This window comes from Mobula birostris, chromosome 4 (genome assembly GCF_030028105.1).
Source record: "Mobula birostris isolate sMobBir1 chromosome 4, sMobBir1.hap1, whole genome shotgun sequence".
Classification (NCBI taxonomy): Eukaryota; Metazoa; Chordata; class Chondrichthyes; order Myliobatiformes; family Myliobatidae; genus Mobula; species Mobula birostris.
Window position 1 is genome coordinate 181,808,937 of NC_092373.1, and position 14,369 is coordinate 181,823,305.

The window sequence follows — 14,369 nt, forward strand, 5'->3', positions numbered from 1 at the left end:
AAAGCCAGTTCCAGATTCTAGACGAATGCCCTAGCATTCTCTTTTTGGCTCATTGTGCTTGTGCCAGCTCTATGAAGGACAATTTAATTAGTCCTCTTCGCAAACTGTTTCTAGAAATCATTAACAATTTTTCCCTTCCATACATATTTAGAATCATCTCCTGTAACCATTGATCTGCTTTCACCACCCTTTCTAAATTATTGCAACTCGTTACTAGCTCCCAGTTTAGGAATTGCATGTTTTGTTTTACAGTTTTGTAGCTTTAAGTGATTCCCACCTGAGTAAGTGTGTTCTCTGCAAAAAACTAATTACTTGCACTTGTGTGAAGTCTTTTATGACTTCAACACATGAAATAACATTGTGATTGCATAGCGGTTAAATCATTGGACAAGCAACGAGAGGCCTAGTGTTTAGGCCTATTGATCTGCCAATGTGAACTTGACGCATTTAAATTAGCGAGGTTAAATTAACCTAGACCAATAATCATAAAACTACTGAGTTGTTTTTAAAAACCAATGTGGTTCACCAGTATCCTTCAGCGGAAAGAACTCTGCCATTCCTAACTTTCCGGGGTTATATGTAGAATCGAAACCAGATTAATTATCACTGAAACATGAGAAAATCGGCAGATACTAGGAATTCAAGCAACAGACACAGAATGCTGGTAGAACACAGCAGGCCAGGCAGCCTCTATAGGAAGAGGTACAGTCGACATTTTGGAGGAGGGGCATTAGCAGCATGAACTGATGGCATGAACATTGATTTCTCTAACTACCACTAATGCCCCTCCTCCCCTTCTTACCCCATCCCCTATTTTATTTATTTATTCATTTATTCTCCCCCCCCTTTTTTTTCTCCCTCTCTTTCCCTCTCACAATCACTCTTTGCCTGCTTCCCATCTTCCTCTGGTGCTCCCTCCCCCTTTCTTTCTCCCGTGTCTCCAGCTTTGTTTCCCTTTAGCCAATCAACTTCCCAGCTCTTGGCTCCATCCCTCCTCCTCCTGTCTTCTCCTATCATTTTGGATCTCCCCCTCCCCCTCCCACTTTCAAATCTCTTACTCACTCTTCCTTCAGTTAGTCCTGACAAAGGGTCTCGGCCTGAAACGTCGACTGCACCTCTTCCTACAGATGCTGCCTGGCCTGCTGTGTTCTACCAGCATTTTGTGTGTGTTGCTTTATTATCACTGACATATTTTGTGATATGTGTTGTTTTGAGGCAGCAGTGTAGCCAGATACACAAAAATTGGAAATACACAGTATGTCAAAAACTAAATAAATACTGCAAGATAGTGAGATCGTATTGATGGGTTCATGGACTATTCGGAAATCTGTTGATAGGACTCCAAGCCAGCAATATGATTGACTGCTAACAAGAAATGGTCACCACCAAGTTCAGGGACAAATCAGGTTGGCCAATAAATGCCAACTTTACTTTGAATGGATAAATTAAGCATTTCTGAAGAGCAGTCATGGTTATACAGCAGCAGATGTATTGCTTTTGTGGAGCAAGAAAAGATGATAACTTCTCAAGCCTGATTGGCTCTGCTCTGTGATACAAGTTATCTCATGGACGCATATTTATCTGGGAGTTCCTGATGTCAATCCCCACCCAGTTGCGTGGGAGACTTCTGTCTGTCCTGATGATTTTTCAACCTGAGGAACACTTCCCGTACACTAAAGGAAGTGCTTTTGGCCTCTGCAATGCTGAACCAGAGCTTGAGACGTTGTGGTAAGGCTCGGATCGGCCTAAAGATTTGAAAATGAAAGGATATCCTGCTAATTCACCCAGAATCACAGCATGCAGGAGATCAAGGTCCGTTTGAGAAATAACTTCACATATCCCTGTTTCTGAATTTAGAATTGATTTTTTTCCCAATTCTGTACTCCTGCTTGGTTCCATCATAACACCACTGGTAACACCACTGTCTTGCAGTATACGCTGGTCATATCATCTGAGCTTACTGCAAGACATCACTGATTATTCGCAAATAACTATGAAACTCCTTCTCTAAATATTTCTATCACTTTCCCATGCTTTCCAAAGTGCTAATGTCTAAAAGCTTTTGGCAAGTATCCTAATGCCACCTTACATTGTTGACTGATGGTTGTAGACTGATAATGGTTCTGTGAAGACTATAAGATCGTAAGACGTACGAACAGAATTAGAACATTAGGCAAATCGAGTCTGCTCCTCCAGTTGATTAGGGCTGATTTACCTTACCTTCCAACTTCATTCTCCTGCCTTCTCTTCATAACCATTGATCCCTTACTAATCAGGAACCTATCAACCTCTGCTTTAAATATACCTAATGACTTGCCCTTCACAATTGTCTGTGGTAATGAATCCCATAGGTTCAACACCTTCTGGCTAAAGAAATGTCTCCTCACCTCTGTTCTAAAGTGATGTCCTTCTATTCTGAGGCTGTGCTCCCTGGTCCTAGGCTCTCCGAATACCCCTTTGGAAGTTTTACCACTTGAGAGGAGTGAGTTGTGATTGTTTCACTTGCTTCAATATGTTTTTCATATGTAAATGCTAAACTATGGCCCACCTTCCGGAAACCTTCGGAGGGGTTGGAAGGTAAAGTTATTCATTCTGCAAAGTCCATAACTCAGGATGTTGCTGGAACAAATACAAAGAAACATGCAACAGTTGTATAGCACATGTGATTCAATTTTCATATTGTTTCTTAATCATATTGTAACCTGGGCAAACCAGACTGGTAAAAAGGAATTTGGTGAAGGAGTTTAACAAATACATTTGTGACTGGTTTCTTTCTACATCACATGTAAAAGAACAAACTAGGAAAATAGCCGATTTTAACTTAATGTTGTGTGTTAAGTAGAGATACATACACTTATTTATTTTTTTGTTTGTTTATTTATTTAGTTATCTACCTATCTATCTATCTATCTACCTAAGGGATTCATTCATTTCCCAGAGAAGAAGGATCCTCTGAATAAGAATGAAAACCAATAATGGAGGTACAGAAGAATGAGTTTACTGAAAAACTTCTTAAATATTAGCTTAAAATGTATAGTATCATACAAAATTGAAGGAAGCCCCCTGGCCTATATGTCCTAAAACAATTGTTGATACTGATCCTGCATTCCATATTTCACATCCATAACTCTCTGGTTATGGTAATTCAAGCTCTTATCCAGGAACCTCTTAACCAATAATGGTTGTTTTACATGACTACTCCGACAGGCTGTGAGCTTCAGTCTCCCCAAACTTTAGTGTTTGAAAAAGCTTTTCCCCAACTTCCCTCTAAAAAATCACACCAGGTGTAGGCCAGTCAGCCCTTCCAGCTTTCTTGCTGTCCAATAAGATCATGGTTGATTTGATTTTGGCCACAACTTCACTTGGTGTACTTCAATTCCTAAATGCTTAATCCTTTGTTTATTTTTACTTTCAGTCTGTGCTCCTGGTTATTAAACTTCCTACCTGTTCATTTTACCCAGGATTCTCATAGTTTGATACAACTATAATCTCTCCCCTGTTCCTCTGTTGTAAAGACCCAAAGCCTAACCAATCTTTCCTCCTTACAGAATTATGTGTTTTGTTGGAGAGGGGCATAATTCATTTGAAACTAGAGGTTAAAATTATTTAAAGGTAATTATTGTTGGTGAGAGAGAGAAACGGCCTGAAATAGAATTAAAAAATTAGATTAAAAGATTTGGGAGTAGATAAATAGTTAAAGAAAGTTTCTCAAAAAAACATCCCATTGAGAAATGAAAAAAAATCTCTGGACAACTGATTTTATCAACCTTGGAAGGTTAAGAGAAGCGTTAGATTAAAATAACAGGTTATAACGTTGTCAGGAAAAGCTACAGACTGAGAATTTGACAATTATTAGGAAGTAGCAACAGTTGTCCAAAATAAAGAAGTTCTAAGGGAGAAGATTATGAGTCAATTAGCAACAATATGCAAAAAAAATCTGAAGAAATTCAACACCAAGTAGAAAGCAAAAAATAATTATGGGTCTCTCAGAGACAAAGGCAGAAGTGGTTGTCATAGGAACAAAAAATGGCAAAGCTACTAATAAATAGTTGAATCTGCTTTCACTGCAGAAGACACATTATATCTAACAGAAATTCTGAGAACCAAGGGTCTCATTGCAAAGAGGGACATGGTGCCTTTAATTTCAATGAGGAGGAATTATAGAGTCAAACAGTCCGAAAACTTAGCATTTGGCTCACCATGTTGACATTCATCTTCATTAATCCTGTCTCTGGCTCTTGGTCTGCAGTCTCCAATTCAAAGGCTATTCAAGTGCTCACCTCTCCACTTCTTAAGTGCCATTAGTAAATCTGCTTCCAATGCTTCTTCACTAGTGCATTCCAGGTGCTCACAGCTCCCTGGCTGATATGGTTCCTCCTCAGTTCCTCTCTAAATTTATATCCTCTAGTTCTATTCATATCTGCGAAAGGGAGAAGTTTCCTGCAGTCTACCCTACCCATACCACTCATAATTTTACATACAGTATGTGCTTCAGTCATATTCCTTCTTAACCTCCTTTCCTCCTAACCTCCTTCCCTCCAGGGAATACAGATGCAGCCTCTCCATTCTCTCTAACTGAAATGCTCCATCTCCTTTGGACACTCACCAGTATTATAATACCTTTCCTACAGTATGATGTCAGAACTGCAGGCAATACTCTAGTTGAGGTCATACTAATGCTTTATAAAAGTGGAGCAAAGCGTCCCCTCTATTGTTTTTAATGTCATTCTAATGTCCTTCATATGTGTTGTTAATCATACCATCTGCCTGCTGTCACCTTCAAGGATCATTGGACATGCATGCTAGAATCTCTCTGTCCTCAATGCTCCCTTAGACTTTACCATTAATTGTGAATGTCCGAGTCTTGTTAGTAATTCCATAATGCATCATCTGACATTCATCACAATTAAGCTCCATCTGCCATTTCTCAGCCCATTTCACCAACACATCAAAATTAGCTCGTCACCTCAGACCATACCATCAACAACTCCACCAATCCTCATTGCATCTGCAAACATACTGATCATGTCTCCTAAATCCACATCCAAATGATTCAACTATATTACAAACATCAAGAATTCCAGCACTGATCCTGTCATAGGTGTCCAATTACAAGAACCATCACCCTCTGTTCCTTATTCCCAAGCAAATTTTGGATCCAATTTGCCAACTTGCCCTGGAGCCCATGGATTCCAGCCTGTTGGAAACTGTCTCCCATATCAAGGTCAGAGTCCAGGTAAATTTACTTGCAAAGTATGATATGTTACCATATACTACATTGAGATTCAGTTTCTTGTGGTCATTTACAGGAAAATACAAATACTATAGAATTTATGAAAATAAATAAAGTCTGACAAACAACCAATGTGCAAAAGAAGACAATGGTTGGATGAGAGTAAACAGTTAAAAATGCTTCAGTGCGATTTCCTGGCAATTTATCTGCACCTTATCCCATTCACACGCAAGCCTCTCCATTAACATTGGACCATCCATTCTGTCTGCATTATTTCTTCTCTTCTTCAAATCTCTCCTGAGTATACATCCAAACCTACATTTATCAACGTTACTGTTCTGCTTCCTTCCATACCTCCTCTTTTCCTTCTAAATGTTTTTCATCTTGATTGTTTATTTTCCATTCTTGTCCATGTAACAGTCAGTTGCATCTGTTAATGCCCTGAGGCTCAGATCCTCCCATGAAATAATTGCTTCCAGTTCCACCAGTTACTTCACACACTCTGCACATTTCCATCATTGTTTGCTTTCCTTTTTCATATTATTCCTTTCCCATGAATTTTTGCCTAAATTACCAAATTCCTTTAATTCTGTCTTTGCTTCACTTTTAATTAATGCATCCACTTTTGTTCCTGTATTCCATTGACCTTTTGCTGCATTGAATTGTGATTACGTACTCTCTCTCTCTCTCTTTGACATTATCCAACAGGAAAATGTCATTGTACTTTTCTGATCTTCAATTCTTTTCTATGCAACTGTCTCAACATTTCTCTGTCTAACTGTTACCCTGGATCATTAGCACTCTCCTTCTGTTTCTTTTGTCTCCACTGCCAGAACAGTAATCCAGATGATAAATCTGTTCATCCATTATAAATCTCAGCTGATGTTCAAATCCTTATTTTGGGTAACTTAAGTATCAAATCCTCCAGGTCTGCAATAAAAAGCCACCTATTGATTTCCACACTTAATGTCATCCTTCCCTTTCCAGGTGCTTGGCTGGGGACATTAACCACAGTCAGTGCCATTCAGAATAACAGCCCACTTGATGGCAACCATCAATCACACTAGGCATTCATTTAAGCAGACCATCACTTAGCAATGATTTTGTATTTCTTCAAGAAGGCTTTGAGAAACTACTCCGAACTCCTGCCGAGTACTAACAGATGGTACAGAATTTTTTTTTTAGAACTAGAGCATTGTAATGGGCCCTCCCAGCCCAATGAGTCTATGACACCAAGTACACACCCATGTGCTCAATTAGGATGTGGGAGGAGACCAGAGCACCGAGAAGAAACCCATGAATTGAATCAAATTGAATTGAATTAACTTTATGATATACATGAAGAGTAAAAATCTTTACGTTACGTCTCTGTCTAAACGTAAACGGAGGGAAAGATGTGGGTCCAACATATTATTCTCCGTAACTTCCGCCACCTCCAACGGGATCCCACCACTAAGCACATCTTTCCCTCCCCGCCTCTCTCTGCTTTCCGCAGGGATCGCTCCCTACGTGACTCCCTTGTCCATTCGTCCCCCCCATCCCTCCCTACTGATCTCCCTCCTGGCACTTAACCGTATAAGCGGAACAAGTGCTACACATGCCCTTACACTTCCTCCCTTACCACCATTCAGGGCCCCAAACAGTCCTTCCAGGTGAGGCAACACTTCACCTGTGAGTCGACTGGGGTGATATACTGCGTCCGGTGTTCCCGATGTGGCCTTTTATATATTGGCAAGACCCGACGCAGACTGGGAGACCGCTTTGCTGAACATCTATGCTCTGTCCGCCAGAGAAAGCAGGATCTCCCAGTGGCCATACATTTTAATTCCACATCCCATTCCCATTCTGACATGTCTATCCACGGCCTCCTCTACTGTAAAGATGAAGCCACACTCAGGTTGGAGGAACAACACCTTATATTCCGTCTGGGTAGCCTCCAATCTGATGGCATGAACATCGACTTCTCTAACTTCCGCTAGGCTCCACCTCCCCCTCGTACCCCATCTGTTACTTATATTTATGCACACATTCTTTCTCTCACTCTCCTTTTTCTCCCTCTGTCCCTCTGAATATACCTCTTGCCCATCCTCTGGGTCCACCCCCCCCGTCTTTCTTCCCGGACCTCCTGTCCCATGATCCTCTCGTATCCCCTTTTGCCTATCACCTGTCCAGCTCTTGGCTCTATCCCTCCCCCTCCTGTTTTGTCCTATCATTTTGGATCTCCCCCTCCCTCTCCAACTTTCAAATCCCTTACTCACTCTTCCTTCATTTAGTCCTGACGAAGGGTCTCGGCCTGAAACGTCGACTGTACCTCTTCCTACAGATGCTGCTTGGCCTGCTGCGTTCACCAGCAACTTTGATGTGTGTTTCTCACATAAGCACCTTTCTTCTCCAGATGTGTAAGGACGGTGAGTAGAGCTGTGGCGATTGCGTCATCTGTCGATCGGTTGTGTTGGTAGGTAAATTGTAGGGGGTCTAGTGTGGATGGTTGCATGCTGCAAATGTAGTCCTTGACCAGCCTCTCAAAGCATTTGCTTATTATTGAGGTGAGTGTGACAGGATGCCAGTCACTCAGACACATTACTTTGGTCTTTTTGGGTGCAGGAACAATGGTGAATGTTTTGAGGCGGGAGGACACTCTATACTGGGAGAGGGAGAGATTAAACACACCTGCCAGTAGTGCATACAGTCATGGGGAGAACATACAAACTCCTTAGAGACAGCACTGGAATTGAGCCTGGTTTGCTGGCAGTGAAATTGCGTTACACTAACCACTCCACTACTGTCCCACCCCAGTTTTTCAGTGCTTCACTTTTAGGTTTCCTCTAATGTAGTTGGTTAGTTATTAAGTAGAACTGGTCAAAGTCTTGATAATGTTAAGCCCCTCCCCCATTTGTTTATGCATGGTGATATTAGTTACTTCTTCCTCAACCCCCAATAAAAACAAATTACTATTGAAACATAAAGCCATTTAGAACAAACCCAAAATACAATGATATGCAAAAGACATTTTAACAAAGCCCTTTTGCTGCATTGACTTAAGATCATAAGACGTAGGAGCAACATTAGGCCCTTCAGCCCATCAAGTCTGTTCCAGCTGATCTTGAATCCCACTCAACCCCATACACCTACCTTCTTGCCATAGCCTTTGAATGCTTAGAATGCTTAAGTTAAGTACTATTTTTGGATGAAAATTATCTGTTGAATGGATTTTGTTTTTAATTGGTAAGTGGAGAAGGAGTAATATTGCTGAGTTTTTAAGCATTTAAGTCCAACTGAAATATTTGTTAGCTTCATTTCTGGTCCATCCAATTAAATCTGCCACTTGCTGATATGCCAAGGTGATCAGTGTACTTGCCAGAAGCACATAGTTCAAAAGCAGAATTTTTGATGTGTCTTGCAATTGTATATAAAAAAGTTTCCACAAAATATATTTTTTCCTTGCTACCTTTTCTGTTATTATTAAGTTATTTCCTATTAATTTTAGTTCTGTTTAACTGTTTACTGAGTTTCTGTCAGAGTGGTTTGAGGTGCTTCCACAGATGCTGTACCTACATAACTTACAATAACTCAGCTGCCCTTGTGTAAGGTGAACTACCTTTAATCTTCTACACCCTTCAGTTTCTCTGTCTATCTTTCTGTTGAGATAATCAATGAATTATGTTCGAGCTTTTGGCTTCCTTGGTATCTGCTTTCAGCCTGAAAACAAATCTTTCTCACTGGAGAAACATTTGTTGTGAATGATTTTGGAACTTTGAAAATGAAGTAAATGTCTGCCCAGCTCAACTTGTTGACTCTGGTTATTGTATTCCTTGATTTCAATGTGCTTGACTTTTTGTTTGGATCGTACGGGGCAAAGACACATAAATGTACAATCTGTTTTGCAAATATCTTGAAATATCTTCAAATTGTTGCACTCAGCTACTCAAGGTTCTGCTTCAGAAAAATATTTAAAAGAAAATTCCTAATATTAAAGTGTCCACCAAATTGGCTTGAAATCCTGGTTTGGTCCATTTAATATCTGCAGTGGAGTTGGTTGGGCCACCCGGGCAGCAAAATTCTGGTTTATTTTAGGCTCTTTTTGTATTCTTTCTTTGGTTATTACTCTTCTACAATGTGATATTTTTACTTGATTGTTGTATTAATGCATCAATAACATATTTGTTCCATGTGAGAGATATTAGCTGCATTAGCTGACATAAAAGAGATCAAAAGTTTGGTGGCTAAGAACTAAGGCTAATGCATCCCACCTTTAACTATTGCTTACGGGGACACAATAAGCAAAAATAAAAATATCTTTACGTAATACAATCCATCTATACAAGACAGAAAATGCAGGAAAGGCACTGAGGGATGACAACATCCAGAGCTGCAGATACGTTGGCATCCTTGCACTGCACACCCTTGAAGAATGAATGAGCTATACCTTGAACATTCATTGTCACGTGTGACTGCACGGCCAAGCACCTGAGTAATCTCATTGTCACGTCAGAGGTGGGACTCATCACCAACAATTATAAGATGGCCTACAGAGAAGAGGGAGAAGAGCTCGAGGCCTGGTAAGAGGCAAATAACTTCTTCCTCAATGTCAACAAGACAAAAGCAAAGGTTATTGACATCAGGAGAGCTCGTACCATTCACAACCGTCCTTACACCAGTGATACAGCAGTGGAAACTGTGAGCAGTTTTACCTGCCTTTAGAGTGCATATCTCACACAACCTCTCATGGTCCCAGAACACATCCTACACAAACAAGAACACTCACCAATGTCTCAACTTTCAGAGCAGGCTGAAAAGTGTTGGACAATACACATTAATACTCAAGACCTTCCACAGATGTACAGAAGAGAGCATCCTAACAAGCTACATGAGGTACGGATGCTACAATGCGGTGGCAGAAAGGCTCTACAACAGGTAGTCAAAACTGCCCAAAGCATCACCAGCACCAGCCTACCTGCCATCATGGACATGTATACAAAAAGATGCTGGAAAATGGCCAATGATCCCACCCACCCTGCTCATGGACTGTGTATCCTACTCCCATCAGGGAGGAGGCTATGTAGCATCTACACCACAACCGCAAGCCTCAAAAGCAGTTACTTTCCCCCAAGCCGTCAGGCTGATCAACACTTCTACCCACCACCACTATTTTATCACCTTATGTACAAACACTCCTATGCCTAGCATCACTTTATGGCATACAATCAATATATATAAGTATTTATATTTATTGTTTTTTTTAATTGTTGTGTTCCTTGTCTTTTTGTGTATTTTTTGTGCTGCATCAGATCCAGAGTAACAATTATTTTGCTCTCCTATACATTATTCCTTCTTTTTCCTAATACTGTATTTACTGTATAAACCTAACATGCTGTGAAGCTACCATGGAACCCTATAACTCTGTACTGTCCCCTCCAGTCAGCAGAGAAACTGGTGTTGGATCCTGTTGCTTTTGCAATCCAAAGACCATTTGGAAGAATGAAGCATAAAACCTGTTACTTATGATGTTTTATTAAGAAGAAGAAGCAAAGTGAGAAACATAGGAAAGAGACTAAAAGGTAGTGCGGTCTTCTCATACCAGACTACTGATAACAGGAAATTCCGTTGACAACAGTTAAGCAATAGGGTAGCCAGATTTAAGTAATATGGGAAGTAATGAAGAGTTAATATTTCTGGAGAAGACCCATTTCTGGTGAAAAGGAAGGGGGAAAAGCCTGAATAAGAAGGTGGGGTGGAGGGGAAGGAGTTAAAGCTAGAAGAGGCAATACTTTTCTACGGCTGGATAGTGTGCAGGTTGAAGAGGAACTATTGACATTGCCATTCATGATCTGGAGATCACACTTTTGTGATGAGCAGTGATGAAGTGTGGTGGAGTTGGTGTTGGTTGAGTGGGCTGCATTTGTCTGGATGGTGTTTTGAGCTTAATCAGAGTTGTGGAAATTGCAGTTCTGTATGCAAGTGCTCTATCACACTCCTGACTTAACCTATGTCTTGTTGACGCTCAAAGAGCTTTTGGATTTCAGGAAGTAAGTCAATTCCTGCAGGAAATTCCGACTCTGATCTGCTCTTTATTTTATTTGAGGTTTATTTAGAGATGCAGTGTTGAATGGGCCCTTCCAGTCCAACAGGCCACACTGCCCAGCAACCACCTACTTAACACTAGCCTAGTCACAGGACAATTTACAATGATCTATTCAGTTATTAACTGGTAATTCTCTGGACTGTGGGAGGAAGCTGCAGCACCCAGAGGAAATGGACAGTCAATGTTGCAGGCCAAAACTTTCCATCAGGACAGATGAAGGGTCTCAGCCCAAAATGTTAACTTTTCATTGTCATCCATAAATGCTGCCTGTCTTGCTGAGTTCCTCCAGTAACTTGTGCTTGTAGCTATTGTGTTTGCATTCATGATCTAGCTGAGTTTCTGGTCAATGTCCACACTTAGATATTGTTGGGACAAGAGGTAAGGAACTGTAACAACCATGCCACCAAATGTCACGTGTGAATGTTCCAGTAAGATAACAATGTGCTCAGATGCATTGCTTCTATGGGGCCAACCAATGATGTTACTGTTTTTTTAATGTATTTTTATTAACACAAGACCCTGCTGGACCTTAGGAACTTAATGTACTGTGATCTACCTCATTAGCGAGTTTTTCATTGCTGGAGAAACTGAAGGAGCTGCAATTGGTGCAGATCATGCTGCTGCCTGTGTCAGAGAGACATCAGATTGAGTACACAGGGCGCTGTGCAGTATAATAGGGATTATTTTAGTCACTTTCCTTGTGATTGCAAGACCCTCTTGGACATTGTTAATGTGGAACACTGCAAGTTCAGTTCACTGGTGTATTAGTGAAGGGCAGGGAAGCTGTGTGGCCTCAGTTGTAGCGAGGACTGGGTCTCAAGCTGCCTTGACGCCTGCTTGCAGCGGCCCAGAAGAGGGGCATCGGAGTGTGTGCTCTCTGCAGGAGTGCTGGAGGTGGTGTGGCGCTGCATACATGCTGGAGTTTATTTGGTGGTGTCCTTTATTGCTCACTTGGCAGAGACAAGGTCTATTGTGTTTGACTGCGGACTGCTCCAACATTCATGGACTCAGGGATGGACTATATTTTTTGTGTGATTATATTTTAATATGTTTTCCTCTTTATGTCTTATATGCGCTATATGTGCCTGTGCCTAGTATGACTGTTGGTATTGTCCTTTGCACCTAGAGTAATGGTGTTTCATTTGGTTATATTCATTGGTATTCGTGTATGATTGAATGATAATTTAACTTGAACTTGAAGAAAACCCTCTTTTGAATTTTCGATGCATGAATTTAATTTGCCTTCTACTAGTCCATACCAAAATGTTGCATGAAATCACAGATTGTGTCAGATTCTGAGAAGCTGAGATGATATAAACATTGTACAATTATCACTGAATGTTCCCACTTCTGACCTTATGATGGAAGGATTGCAAAGGTCATTGACTTCCTCACCACAGTAGTGCAAAAAGAGGTAGTGTCCTTTGTCCATTCAGAAATATGATGGTGGAGTGGAAGAAGCTGTTCCTGAATTGTTGAACGTATGGCTTCAGGCTCCTGTAACTCCTCTTGATGGTAGCAATGAGAAGAGAACACAGTCAGTGCAGGTTGGAAATAACATCTACTCCTTGCTGACAATCAAAATTGGTGCACCTCAAGGATGCATGCTTGGTCTACTGCTTTACTCTCTCTACACATGACTGTGTGGCTAGGCATAGCTCAAATGCCATCTATAAATTTGCCGGTGATACAACTTCAGATAGTGACGAGGAGGCATACAGGAGGCAATAGATCAGCTAGTAGAGTGGTATCACAGCAACAACCTTGCACCAAGGAACTGATTGTGGACATCAGGAAGAGGAAGTTGAGGGAAGGCACACCAGTCCTCACTGAGGGATCAGCAGTGGAAATGGTGAGCGGTTTCCAGTCCTGATTGGCTACATCTCTGAAGATCTATCCTGGACCCAACATATTGATGCAATTGCAAGGCAGGCATGTCAGTGGCTATGTTTCATTAGGAGCGTGAGGAGAATTGGCATGTCATCAAAGACACTCAGATGTAACGTGGAGAGCATTCTGACTAGTTGCATCACCGTCTGGTATGGAAGGACCACTGAACAGGACCAGAAAAAGCTGCAGGAAGTTGTAAACTCAGCCAGTTCCATCATGGGTGCTAGCCCCTCCAGCACTGAGGACACTTTCAAAAGTCAATGCCTCAACAAAGGTGGCATCCACCATAAAGGACCTTCTTCATCCAGGATATGTATGCTCTCTTCTCATTGCTACCATCAAGAGCAGTTACAGGAGCCTGAAGACACGCACTCAACATTTCACAAACAGCTTCTTCTCCTCCATCTTCAGATACTGTATCTGAATGGACAATGAACACTTGAACGATACCACACTATTTCTATTCTCTTTTTGCACTACTTACTTAATTTATACACATACTTTATAAATATCTATATGCTTCTTATTGTAATTTATAGTTTTTTATTATTATATATTGCAATCTATTGCAAAACAAAAGATTGAGGTTGAGTTTAAGAGCCGAGAGGTAATGTTGCAGCTGTATAGGACCCTGGTCAGACCCCACTAGGAGTACTGTGCTCAGTTCTGGTCACCTCACTACAGGAAGGATGTTGAAGTCATAGAAAGGGTGCAGAGGATATTTACAAGGATGTTGCCTGGATTGGGGAGCATGCCTTATGAGAATAGGTTGAGTGAACTCGGTCTTTTCTCCTCGGAGTGACAAAGGATGAGAGGTGACCTGATAGAAGTGTACAAGATAATGAGAGGCATTGATCGTGTGGATAGTCAGAGGCTTTTCCCCAGGGCTAAAATGGCTAGCACGAGAGGGCATCATAGTTTTAAGGTGCTTGGAAGTAGGTACAGAGGAGATAACAGGAGTAAGTTTTTTACGCAGAGAGTGGTGAGTGCATGGAATGGGCTGCCAGCGGCGGTGGTGGAGGGGGGAAACGATAGGGTGTTTTAAGAGACTCCTGGACAGGTACATGGAGCTTAGAAAAATAGAGGGCTATGGGTAAAGCCTAGGTAGTTCTAAGGTAGGGTCATGTTCTGCACAGCTTTGTGGGCTGAAGGGCCTGTATTGTG

The 14,369-nt window shown here is 41.2% G+C and overlaps 1 long non-coding RNA gene across 1 annotated transcript in view; it reads left to right on the top strand.

The window, feature by feature from the left end:
- The first annotated feature begins 2,909 nt into the window (after nt 1-2,909).
- LOC140196087 (uncharacterized) overlaps nt 2,910-14,369 on the top strand; it is a 37,633-nt gene continuing 26,173 nt past the window's right edge. The window contains exons 1-2 of the long non-coding RNA XR_011885613.1: nt 2,910-2,981; nt 7,557-7,641. This is a non-coding gene — a long non-coding RNA (uncharacterized lncRNA). The remainder of the gene's footprint in view (nt 2,982-7,556; nt 7,642-14,369) is intronic.